Below are 12,041 nucleotides of genomic sequence, written 5' to 3'. Positions count from 1 at the left end.
TTCCATGAGCTGTTTTTTCTTGAACTAATTGAGACAAATGAAGATGGATGCCCACCACCTCCTTCCTGGGTTTCCCTCATAGCTCAGTTGGTAAGGAATTCACCTACAGTGTAGGAGAAGCCAGTTCGATTCCTGGGTTGGGAAGATCCCCTGGAGAAGGGATAGGCTACCCACTCCAGTCTTCTTGGACTTCTCTTGTGGCTTAGCTGGTAAAGAACTCACCCACAATGCAGGAGACCTGGGTTTGACTCCTGGGTTGGGAAGATCCCCTGGAGAAGGGAAAGGCTACCCATTCCAGTATTCTGGCCTGGAGAATTCCATGGGCTACACAGTCTGATAGAGTCAGACATGACTGAGCGACTTTCACTTCACCTTCACCTCACCTCCTTCCTCTCCCTTTCACTTGCCAAATATAACAATGTGTATTTTGTATAAACAAGGGCATTCTCCTACTTCATCACAATCATCAAATAGCCATCAAAATCAGGAAATGATCCTTGATTCATGACTACCTCTAATCTTCAGAGGCACAGTCACATTTTGCCAATTTCCTCAATAGTGTCCTTCAGAGCAAAAAATTTCCATTGAGAATAATTTGCTGCTTTTATTTGTTGTGTCTATTTTTATTCAACTTGGAGCGATGCCTCAGTCTTTTCTTGACTCTGATGATTTTGATAGTTATTTTGAAGCTGTACCTCTCTATGAGGGTTTGTCTAGTGTATCCTCATGACTAAATTCAATGTGTGTGTCTTTGATAGAAGTGTCAGGGAATTGTTGCCTTGTTATTAGTATTGTATATTATTATACCTTATTAGGTGGCACATGACGTTTAGACATTTGCCTTGTTAAATATGTGATTCACTTTGAGCATTTATTAAGGTAGTGTCTTCCAGGCTTCTAGATATAGTGACTATTTTCCCTTTTGTGATTAATAAGTATTGGGGGAGACAGTACTTTGAAACTATGTCAATATCCTGTTCTTCATCAAACTTTCAACTTATTCATTTATTTATTGTACAAGTGTAGCCTCATGGTTTCTCACTTTCTTAGTAGTTTATATTAAAAATTATTTTCATTATTTATCTTGATGCTAAAATTGTCACAGATTTGGCCATTTGGAGCCCCTTAAACTGACTTCTGTGTCCTTTTGACATGTCCCCATCATTCTTTGGGTACTTCCTTGCTTTTTGGCACAAAATATTCTAGTCTCCTCTTTTGTGCTCTCTGTCCTAGCCCTGGGGCCAGCCATTTCTTCAGGAAGCCCTTTCTCCAAGGTTCTTTTAAGGATAGTACACGGTATTTAAAAGCCAAGTTCTTGCTAAAAGCTAAGCATGCTTGTCACTCTTGGGGTGTTGCTATTCCCAGAATCTTTGAATGAACAGATAGAGAGACTTTATGAATGTAAATTCACACACAGATTTACATCTCTATTTTATATCAGCATTGAAAATTATGACTAGTCATTGTTCAAGTTTCAATCTACCACCGCAAGTTTCCTTCTAGTTTCTGGTCCTCTACATTAGGGACTCTCATTCCTAAATGAGAAAACTGGGTCAGATTTTTCTTTAAATAATTGTGTATGCCTAAAGAGTTCCAGAAAGTGTCACAGTGGCATGAGGATTGCTTTGAGCTGAAGACATTTGGGAATTAATTGGCAAGCACAGGAGAATGCTTTCTCTGTACTCCCCTTATATCTCTGAATATACTGAAGGCATTTAATTTTTTCATAGAAAGATAGGAATTTGTGTATTGTGTGAAAATACACAATCCATTTCTTACTGATCTGTGATGGGTATTCAGTAGGGTAAGGATGGGGGGCGGCGGTGTAGGTGAGAACTTTCCCCTCTGTCTGTGTATATCTGTATTTCTGGACTAATGTGTGTGAATCATTCGTTCCACAATCAGTTGTTTAGTTGCTAAGTCATGTCCAACACTTTTGTGACCCCACAGACAGTAGCTCGCCAGGCTACTCTGTCCATGGGATTTCCCTTGTGGGAATATTGGAGGCGGTTGCCATTTCTTTCTCCAGGGTATCTTCCTGACCAGGGATCAAACCTGCATCTCCTGACTTGGCAGGCGGATTCTTTACCAGAGAGCAAACCAAGTAGAACTGAATGCAATTGGCGAATAGATTCATAAAAGCAACTTTGGTGCTGTGAAAAACATAAAAGTCTTAAGAAAATAGATTTGATATTGAGATCTTACATTGTCTTTCTTCCTGGGAAATATAAGCAGATTTTAAAAATAAGAAATACTTACAAAGAAACAAAACAATTTTTAACTGAGGGAAATATTAGAGATCATCTTTCTACACACTTCCATTTCTCAGAAAATAATACTAAGGACCAGAGAGATCACACGACCTAGCCAGTCACCGCAGGGTCCAGCGAGGGGATTCTGCTGGCCCAGCTGGTAGAGGGAGTTGGAGTTCCGTGATCACATATTTTCCTCATACACGTGTATGCCAAGTGGGAGATACCGTCTCCTATTCATAGAAAATACCCAGAGCCCTGCTGATGTCTCCCTTTCTAGCTTCCTTATGAGAAATAGAATTACATAAAACATAAAAACAGTTGAATTTGGGGCAGAACCGGGAAAACAAGGGAGATTAAGAATTAGCCCTTCTGGAGAAGTGAAACACTCAGGTCAGGGAATGAAAACAGGCTGGATCCGATTGCAACGAGGGAAGGCATCAGGACTGTTTAGTTCAGAGTTCAAAGCAGGTCAGCCAACAGGTCAAGACAGTGAACTTAGTGACCCCATGATAGACCCCACTTAAGTAAAGGTGAGACTTATCCCCTAAACTCGATAAAGCTGACTTTCTTCACCTTAGATGCCGGCATGACTTCCCCATCCACGTGGTTTGTCTCTTGACAAGAGCCCCCACCTGAACAATATCTCCCACCACAGGGCACAGCAGGAAGAGCTGGAAGGCTAGAAGAAGGGGATTATTTCACAATGAGAAATTGCAGGTCTTTTGGAGTCCATTCCGAGAACGGGTTCCTCCCCAGCAGCACACCAGGCCGCTCAGTGTAGTGAGGGCCCTGCGCTGGGAGCCTGAGACTGGGGCTGAGCTGACGCTCCAGCTGCCAAGATGCATCCGTCCGACCTTGGGACAGCTCTGGCCCTCAGTCTACTCAGGTGTGTATTGCTCGTGTTCAGTTCTTCCTTGAGTTCAAGGTAACTGTCTATATCTTTTACGAGTTGAAGTGTTTTCCATGGCGTCAACAGACTTCTGCCCTGGCCTGCATTTTATTTCTGTGCCATCCATCTCCTGCCTCCTCTTGGCCACATGGAGAAATTTGCCCTTTTCTTAACACATGGTGCTTTGCCGAATGTGTCTAGTATCTCTTTCTGAATTGCCCTTCCTCTACTCTTCATGATGGGGTGGGAACCCTATTTATGCTTAAAAGTGTGCCCCAGGGAACTCTCTGCCCTGGAACCTTCCCTGATTCCCCCTCAATCCACCCCATTCTTCCTGTTGCTTTCTGATAACTCTACCCTCACCTCTGTTGGAATTCTTCTCAAGGTCTAGTTTGTATTACAACTCTAGAGGCTGCTTCTGTTGGGGAGAATTCTCAGCACTTGAGTCTTAAATAAAAGTCCGTGATTTAGTTGCTCAGCCCCTCTTAGGAAGAAGACAAGTGTATGGCTCTGGGGGAGACTGCAGATCCTATGTTCCTAGATCCTTCAGGTGCCATGCCCTCCTCTCTTACCAGCTGTTTTCTTTCACACAGGCGTCTTGGTCAACAATTAATGCCCCTGTAATGAGCCTTCTTCTGGTGAGAAGAGCTGGCACAAGTGGCTATCCCTGATGTGAGGGGTGAGGGCGTTGGGGCTTGCTCGAAGCAGGAGGAAGGGTCAGGGGCGGGGGTGGTCTCCTAAAATGATTGAAATGGAGAGACCACTGAACAACCCACACTAATTAGTTAACTAAGGCTCCTCCAATCAGAAACTGCAGACACCCAAGTCTTTCTTTCCTCAGGCACCCTAGGCAATGTTTGACCTTGCTTTAAGAAAGACCAGGGCTGGGAACTGGAGTGGGAAAGGACATGTGGAGAATGTGTGTGTCCTTGGGCTGAGGAAACAGTGATAAAGTGGAGAGGCTGGGAGGTGGAAAGCAGGAGACGGAGGCCCAGCCCTGTGAGCACCTAAGTCCAGACCATGGACTGCACCTGGCGGGTCACAAGGGAGTCAGAGCCACCCTCTGGGAAAGTGCAGCCTGTGCTCAGGTGTTGGAACCCCTTCCCCCTTTTATCTTTTGACTGCACCTCGTGTCTTGTGGGATCTTACTTCCTAGACCAAGAATGGAACCTTGACTCTTGGCAGTGAAAGGACAGAGTCCTAACCATTGGTCCACCAGGGAATTCTGGGAACCCCTTTCTTTCCTGGTTTTTGCTGCTGGGTGTATGAGGGTGGGATGGACAGGAAGAGACATGGGAAGTCTTGTAACATGGGGATCATCAAGAGGGACCTGCACAGCCTCAAAAGCTTTTTACCTGTTTGCAGCTGATTTGTCTTGAGAGGTAAAGTGTTGGGGTGTCAGCAGGAGGTGGAAATCAGGAGAAGACTGAACAATGTTTCCCTGGGGAAGGGGCTGCTCAGTAAAGGTTGATAAAAGCATAGCTTTGTGACAGGCTTGATGGGCCACTTGGGCTCTTTGACTCCTAGGGGATTCCCAAATTTCCTCTATCCACAGTGACCTCTGTTTCCATGGAGCTGGCTTCAGAGGACCCAGAATCCAGAGCCCCACTCCTGAAGAGGAGCCAGGAAAACTGTATAACTTGGGAGAGGGTCAAGTGCCCTACCTGAGAGAAGAGTGTGGGAGGTGTAGGTGAGCCTGGCCACAGCCTCTCTAAGGGTTCCTTGGGGCCTGGAGCCCAGTGGTGTGGTAAAATAGTTCTAACCTTCCTGGGCTGCCTCTGAATTTAAGGGAATTTCAGGGGTTAATTTCCAAGCATTCTGTGAAGGGGACAAATGTGCCCTTCCTTTCACTTTCCCATCCAGGCCTAGGATCAACTAGTAGTGATGTAGTCTTGGAGCCTTCCTTGACCACTCAAGTTGGTCCTCTCATCACCCCTCAGGAGAATGCAGACCAGGGAGATGGATAGCTCAGTCATGCTTGGTGACAGGATCCCCAAGCTTGGAATCCCAAGGGCTTGAGTGTGTCAGTTATGTTCATATCTTCTGGGACTCAAGACACCATCCTCTTTTTTCTCATTTGCCTACAGCTTGATGTCCTTCCCAACACCATCCCCTTCACACTCAGGCTTTTCTTTTTTTTTTTTTTAATTTAAAAAAAAATTTTTTTTTTTATTTTTTGTTTTTATTAGTTGGAGGCTAATTACTTCACAACATTTCAGTGGGTTTTGTCATACATTGATATGAATCAGCCATAGATTTACACGTATTCCCCATCCCGATCCCCCCTCCCACCTCCCTCTCCACCCGATTCCTCTGGGTCTTCCCAGTGCACCAGGCCCGAGCACTTGTCTCATGCATCCCACCTGGGCTGGTGACCTGTTTCACCATAGATAGTATAGATGCTGTTCTTTTGAAACATCCCACTGTCACCTTCTCCTACAGAGTCCAAAAGTCTGTTCTGTATTTCTGTGTTTCTTTTTCTGTTTTGCGTATAGGGTTATCGTTACCATCTTTCTAAATTCAATATATATGTGTTAGTATGCTGTAATGTTCTTTATCTTTCTGGCTTACTTCACTCTGTATAAGGGGCTCCAGTTTCATCCATCTCATTAGGACTGGTTCAAATGAATTCTTTTTAACGGCTGAGTAATATTCCATGGTGTATATGTACCACAGCTTCCTTATCCATTCATCTGCTGATGGGCATCTAGGTTGCTTCCATGTCCTGGCTATTATAAACAGTGCTGCGATGAACATTGGGGTGCATGTGTCTCTTTCAGATCTGGTTTCCTCAGTGTGTATGCCCAGAAGTGGTATTGCTGGGTCATATGGCAGTTCTATTTCCAGATTTTCAGAAATCTCCACACTGTTTTCCATAGCGGCTGTACTAGTTTGCATTCCACACTCAGGCTTTTCAACAGTCTGCTTGGAGAGATTTCAGGATGTCAGGAACTTCATTCCTCTGTCCCAAAAAAGTCCACCTATATCCACCCTCGTCAAATGAGGTTCTTTAATAAGAAGATAAAAACTGTATTCTATGTTTGGAAATAAGGCTTAAAGTATATGCTCAGTATGGTTTCTAAATGGTTTTGGATTCTTATGGAGGAAGATAAAAGAATAGATGAAGCAGGGAGCTTCTGCACAGAGATGTAGAAGAAATGAGCAGGGGAGGAAGCCCAGGGAGGGAGGCTGAGACCTGGAGATAGAGCATAGCTTTGAGAAAGTTGCATCCGTGCCCCTCCCGTGCCCCTAAATATCCTCAGACCTAACAAACCTCTTCTCACCTGATTGTTTGAGAATCAGTTCTTAAACATTTATGTTTAAACACTTTCAGTGTCTGAAGACAAAGGGAGGGATGGGAAAGGAAGAGTCCCCAGACGAAGGAAGCTTCAGCTGGAGATCCTGACTCTGCCTCCTTCCCTGCAGCCTCTTGCCCAGTTCTGCTTACGATCCGTCACCACTCGTAGGTCAGCTTCAGACAGTCTGTGGAGTCTCAAGGAGTCAGAGTCGACTGAGCGATTGAACAGCATGCACGGCCTAAATACGGAGTTTCTGGGAAGAGGATCCTGCAGCCGGATGGAGCTCTGTAGCAGGAAGAGCTAGAGCTGGGAGAAGTGCTGCTCATTATCTCAGCTTAGCCTCCACCCCATCCTTTCCATTCGCCACATAATTAATCGCTAAAAGTTGGTCTTTCATCTCCTGAGCCCACATGCTCTAGAAGCAGTGCTCCACAACTAGAGAAGCTTGTGCGCCACAACGAGAAGTTCTTGTGCTGCCACAAGAGAAGCCCGTGGGCTGCAACGAGAGAGCCTGCACACAGTAATGCAGATCCAGCGCAGTTAAAAGCAAACAAGCCAAACCAGCAAACAAAAAAACTCATCTTTCATCTCAGTCTTAGAATCGCATGTGAAATTTCTGGATGGAAGAAAATGAGTTAAAAGATGTTATCTTGGTGAGGATAGCCAATTTCCCTCTGAGGGAAATTGGGCATCTGGATTGTAGAGGGAACCAGGGTGGGTGAGGTCAGGGGCAGCACTGACTTCAAATAAATCTTTGGGTCTTTCTTCCTTCTTTTCTCCTCACTGCCCTCTCTTTCCAATCACTGGTCACCTCTTTGCCTGCCTCCACTTTTCCGTCTTTTTTTCTTCTAATTATTCTCTGCTTCCTTACTTTCTGCATTTGACAAGGAACTCTGGAATATTAATGAGTGTGTGTGTGTGTGTGTTTGGGGGGGCTGTCCTCGAGATTTTACAAACCTTCCTTATAAAACAAAACCCTCACCCTCTACATACCCACTTCTTTGCAATTTTAAAGATCATCTGGAAATGAACAAAACCGCTCAGATGGGAACAAGAAGAGCCAATTTATTCAGTTTACTGTAGTCAGAAATCAGCCACTATCCCTTTTATTTGTCAAAGACTCAAAAGCAGGGAAGTGGGAAACCTTTATGGTGGAAAAAAGAAGTTTTCAGATGTGCCCTAATTGGAGGCTGCTGGCATGGAGCTGGAAGTGGGCTAACTAGAAGTAGGACAACCTACAGTTAGAAATGCATATTTGGTTTTTTCCAGCAAGTCCTAATATGGGGAAGCAGAGACAAAAATTAGGAAGCTTGATTTAGTATCTAGTCACAGCTCTTTGAGGCCAATAGACCACCTGTTTTGCTAACTCTAGCAGCTGCTGTTAATGACACTACCTTTGCCCTAGATGGAATATTATTGTTTGGCTTCCTGGACTGGTTTACAATGTAGAGTAGGTTTCCTGGATTTATTGCTGCTGATTGTGGATCGGAAGTTTATGTCAAATATAGTCTGGCTGTTGTCTGTTCATGTATTTTGGTCTCTCAGTCCCTCTTTATGTTCATTCTCTCACTTCCAAGAGGTTGGTCAACTTGTGAAAAACAAGAATTCCAGATCTTCATTGCTCAGGATCAGTTCTGTTATCTTCATAGTCAACTGTATTGCAAGATCTTCTTGATCTTTCTGTTTTTGTAGATGATCATCATGGTGACCATCTGATGAGAGAGGGGCTGCACATAAGCATTTAAGACTCTACAGCAGACCAGCATAATGATCACTATCACTAAAACAAAGGAAATTAATAGTCTCTCTGAGGTGCTTCAAAACTAGAAAGTCCAGCTGTCCAACCCAGGCCAAGAGATATACTCCATAGGTCATGAAGCTCAATCTTAGACATCCAAATAGGTTTTCTTTAAAGTCAATGGAAGGCCTGTTAAATTCTCCTATTTCACTGACAAGTACAACAGGAAGTATTAGCACTGGCCCAGGCATCACCATGACTAGCCAACAAGAAATCTTAAGCAATGTGATTGTCCGTCTCTCCTCATGCCAGTGAGTTGAGACTGACCTTTAATCCATCTAGGGCAAAGGTTAGTGTCATTAACAGCAGCTGCTAGAGTTAGTAATAGGCTTATTATTTTTAAAGATTTTATATTAAAGTGTAGTTAGTTTATAATGTTGTGAAAGTTTTAGGTGTATAGCAAAGTTATTCAGTTATACCTACACATATATCTGTTGTTTTTCAGATTCTTTCCCCATATAGGTTATTCAGTTCAGTTCAGTTCAGTCACTCAGTCGTGTCTGACCCCTTGCGACCCCATGAATCGCAGCACGCCAGGCCTCCCTGTCCATCACCAGCTCCCAGAGTTTACTCAAACTCATGCCCATCAAGTCGGTGATGCCATCCAGCCATCTCATCCTCTGTCGTCCCCTCCTCCTCCTGCCTCCAATCCCTCCCAGCATCAGGGTCTTTTCCAATGAGTCAGCTCTTTGCATGAGGTGGCTTACAGAGTATTGAATATAGTTTCCAGGCTATACGATAGGTCCTGGTTGATTACCTATTTTATTTATGTATAGTAGTGCGGATTTTTTAATCCCAACCTCCTAATTTATCCCTTCCCCCAGTAGTAGGTTTCTTAAAGTTTTTCTGTTTGTTTGATTCCCACTGATGGGAACACTGTTCTGATTATTCAAATAAAAATGAGCCAGTAACTCACCCAAGTATTAATAATCCAGAATGGTGTCATCTTGGCTTCATATCTAAGTTGGAATTTCCAGTCTTGGTGATTTATAGAATTACAGACAAGTCTTGGAATACTATTCCTACTGATCACGAGGTGTTAGTCTGAGGCAAACAAGACCAGGCATCCTGATCACAGAGGAAGTAGTATCCAGGAGAGGTATGCGGAGATCCAGGAGGAAAGTGCTGTTTATGACATGAGGTTGGAACCAAGGCCTTACATAACATGTTTGGATTTCTACTAGTCTCTTTCAGATTTGGCTCACCACCCTGCCAAAGACTGTTGAGTTCAAATTTAGAATTATCTAGGGTCTGAATAATAGATTTTATTAACTCAGGGTCTTTTTCTGGGAGAGAGTGCATGCTTGGTCCCTTCAGTTGTGTGAAGGACACTAGCAGAGTCACTGGTTGACTTCTTTGGAATCAATTGTTCAAGTGGGTGCAGGTAGAAATGCCATTGACTGTGATCATCTGTGGCCTTATTTGATGAAATTGGAATTGCTCAGAGGGCTTTATCATGGGAATCTGGTGATTGTTGGTATATTCAGCAGTAAGACTGAGAACAGCTTGTGGCTCCCTCTTGGGATCATCTGAAAATGGCAGTTGAATGAGTATTTCCTTTTCTTTTTAACTTCATTGAGATATAATTGACAAATAAAATTGTAAGATATTTAAAGTTTACAATGTGACAATTTGATATATGCAAGCATTGAGAAAGAATTCCTTCCATTGAATGAATTGACATGTATCACCTGACCTATTTATCATTTTAGAATGAGTCTCTTCTGACCTAACAATTATAATGTCAGGAAGAAAAGAGAAAAAGGCTCTTTATAGGTGAATGACAATAAGCGATCTATAGAAAATAATAAGAATTAAAAGCAAGCAGATTAAAAAAAAAAAGAATTGGACAGAAGTTTTGGTCCAACATGTTGGCTAGAGGCTGTCCACTATCTGTGATCATCTGTTTGTTCCAAAAGTCTTAGGCTAGCTATCTACTTCTGAAGATCAGTGATTTCTGAAGGATCTCTGAGAATCCTCGGTTTGAGATCTTGTACTGAAATAGCCCTCTAATTACATGGAATTCTAAATAGCTTTAGTTGTGAATTGTGAACCCAGTAATTGATTTCCTATAGTTTTGCTGCTATATTTGTTGTTAACAGTATTTTGATAAGGTCCCTTCCTATGAGGTTCAAGAACAATTTCTCTCTGATATCTCTTTCAGTAGATAAAATCCTCTGATTGAAAATAATGAAGAAATTGTTTAGAAAGATGTTGTGGGAGTGTGGCCTTAATCTGTTGGTGACAGGACTGGGTATATAGCACAAGAGTCCCTCACAATATTTTGCCATATCTGCATATGGCAGGGATGAGTCTAGAATTGGAGGTGACATTTCAAATGCATATGCCTGTGTGTGTTAGTCACTCAGTCATATTCAACTTTTTAGGATCGATGGACTGTAACCCGCCAGGCTCCTCTGTCCATGGGACTCCAGGCAAGAATACCGGAGTGGATTGCCATTCCCTTCTCCAGAGGATATTCCCGACCCAGGGATCAAACCCAGGTGTCCTGCATTGCAGGCAGGTTCTCTACTGTTTGAGCTACAGGGAAGTCCCAATGCATGTGCCTTCCAGTTATCAATTCATAGGGGGATATCCTATGAAAAGTAATGCAAAAAGGCAAAATGGTTGTCTGAGGAGGCTTTACAAACAGCTGCGAAAAAAAGAGAAGGAAAAAGCAAAGGAGAAAAGGGAAGATATTCCCATTTGAATGCAGAGTTCCAAAGAATAGCCAGGAGAGATAAGAAAGCCTTCCTCAGCAATCAATGGAAAGAAATAGAGGAAAACAACAGAATGGGGAAGACTAGAGATCTCTTCAAGAAAGTTAGAGATACCAAGGGAACATTTCATGCAAAGATGGTCACAATAAAGGACAGAAATGGTATGGACCTAACAGAAGCAGAAGATATTAAGAAGAGGTGGCAAGAATACACAGAACTGTGCAAAAATGATCTTCACAACCCAGATAATCACGATGGTGTGATCACTCACCTAGAGCCAGACATTCTAGAGTGTGAAGTCAAGTGGGCCTTAGAAAGCATCACTACGAACAAAGTTAGTGGAGGTGATGGAATTCCAGTTGAGCTATTTCAAATCCTGAAAGATGACGCTGTGAAAGATGACTGCTGCACTCAATATGCCAGCAAATTTGGAAAACTCAGCAGTGGCCACAGGACTGGAAAAGGTCAGTTTTCATTCCAATCCCTAAGAAAGGCAATACCAAAGAATGCTCAAACTACCACACAATTGCACTCATCTCACACGCTAGTAAAGTAATGCTCATAATTCTACAAGCCAGGCTTCAGCAATACGTGAACCATGAACTTCCAGATGTTCAAGCTGGTTTTAGAAAAGGCAGAGGAACCAGAGATCAAATTGCCAATATCCGCTGGATCATCATAAAAGCAAGAGAGTTCCAGAAAAACATCTATTTCTGCTTTATTGACTATACCAAAGCCTTTGACTGTGTGGATCACAATAAATTGTGGAAAATTCTGAAAGAGATGGGAATACCAGACCACCTGACCTGCCTCTTGAGAAACCTGTATGCAGGTCAGGAAGCAACAGTTAGAACTGGACATGGACCAACAGACTGGTTCCAAATATGAAAAGGAGTATGCCAAGGCTATGTATTGTCACCATGCTTATTTAACTTACATGGAGAGTACATCATGAGAAACGCTGGGCTGGAAGAAGCACAAGCTGGAATCAAGATTGCCGGGAGAAATATCAATAACCTCAGATATGCAGATGACACCACCCTTATGGCAGAAAGCGAAGAGGAACTAAAAAGCCTCTTG

The sequence above is a fragment of the Cervus elaphus genome, chromosome 12 (genome assembly GCF_910594005.1).
Source record: "Cervus elaphus chromosome 12, mCerEla1.1, whole genome shotgun sequence".
NCBI classification, from domain to species: domain Eukaryota; kingdom Metazoa; phylum Chordata; class Mammalia; order Artiodactyla; family Cervidae; genus Cervus; species Cervus elaphus.
Note: the sequence above shows the minus strand (reverse complement) of the source record.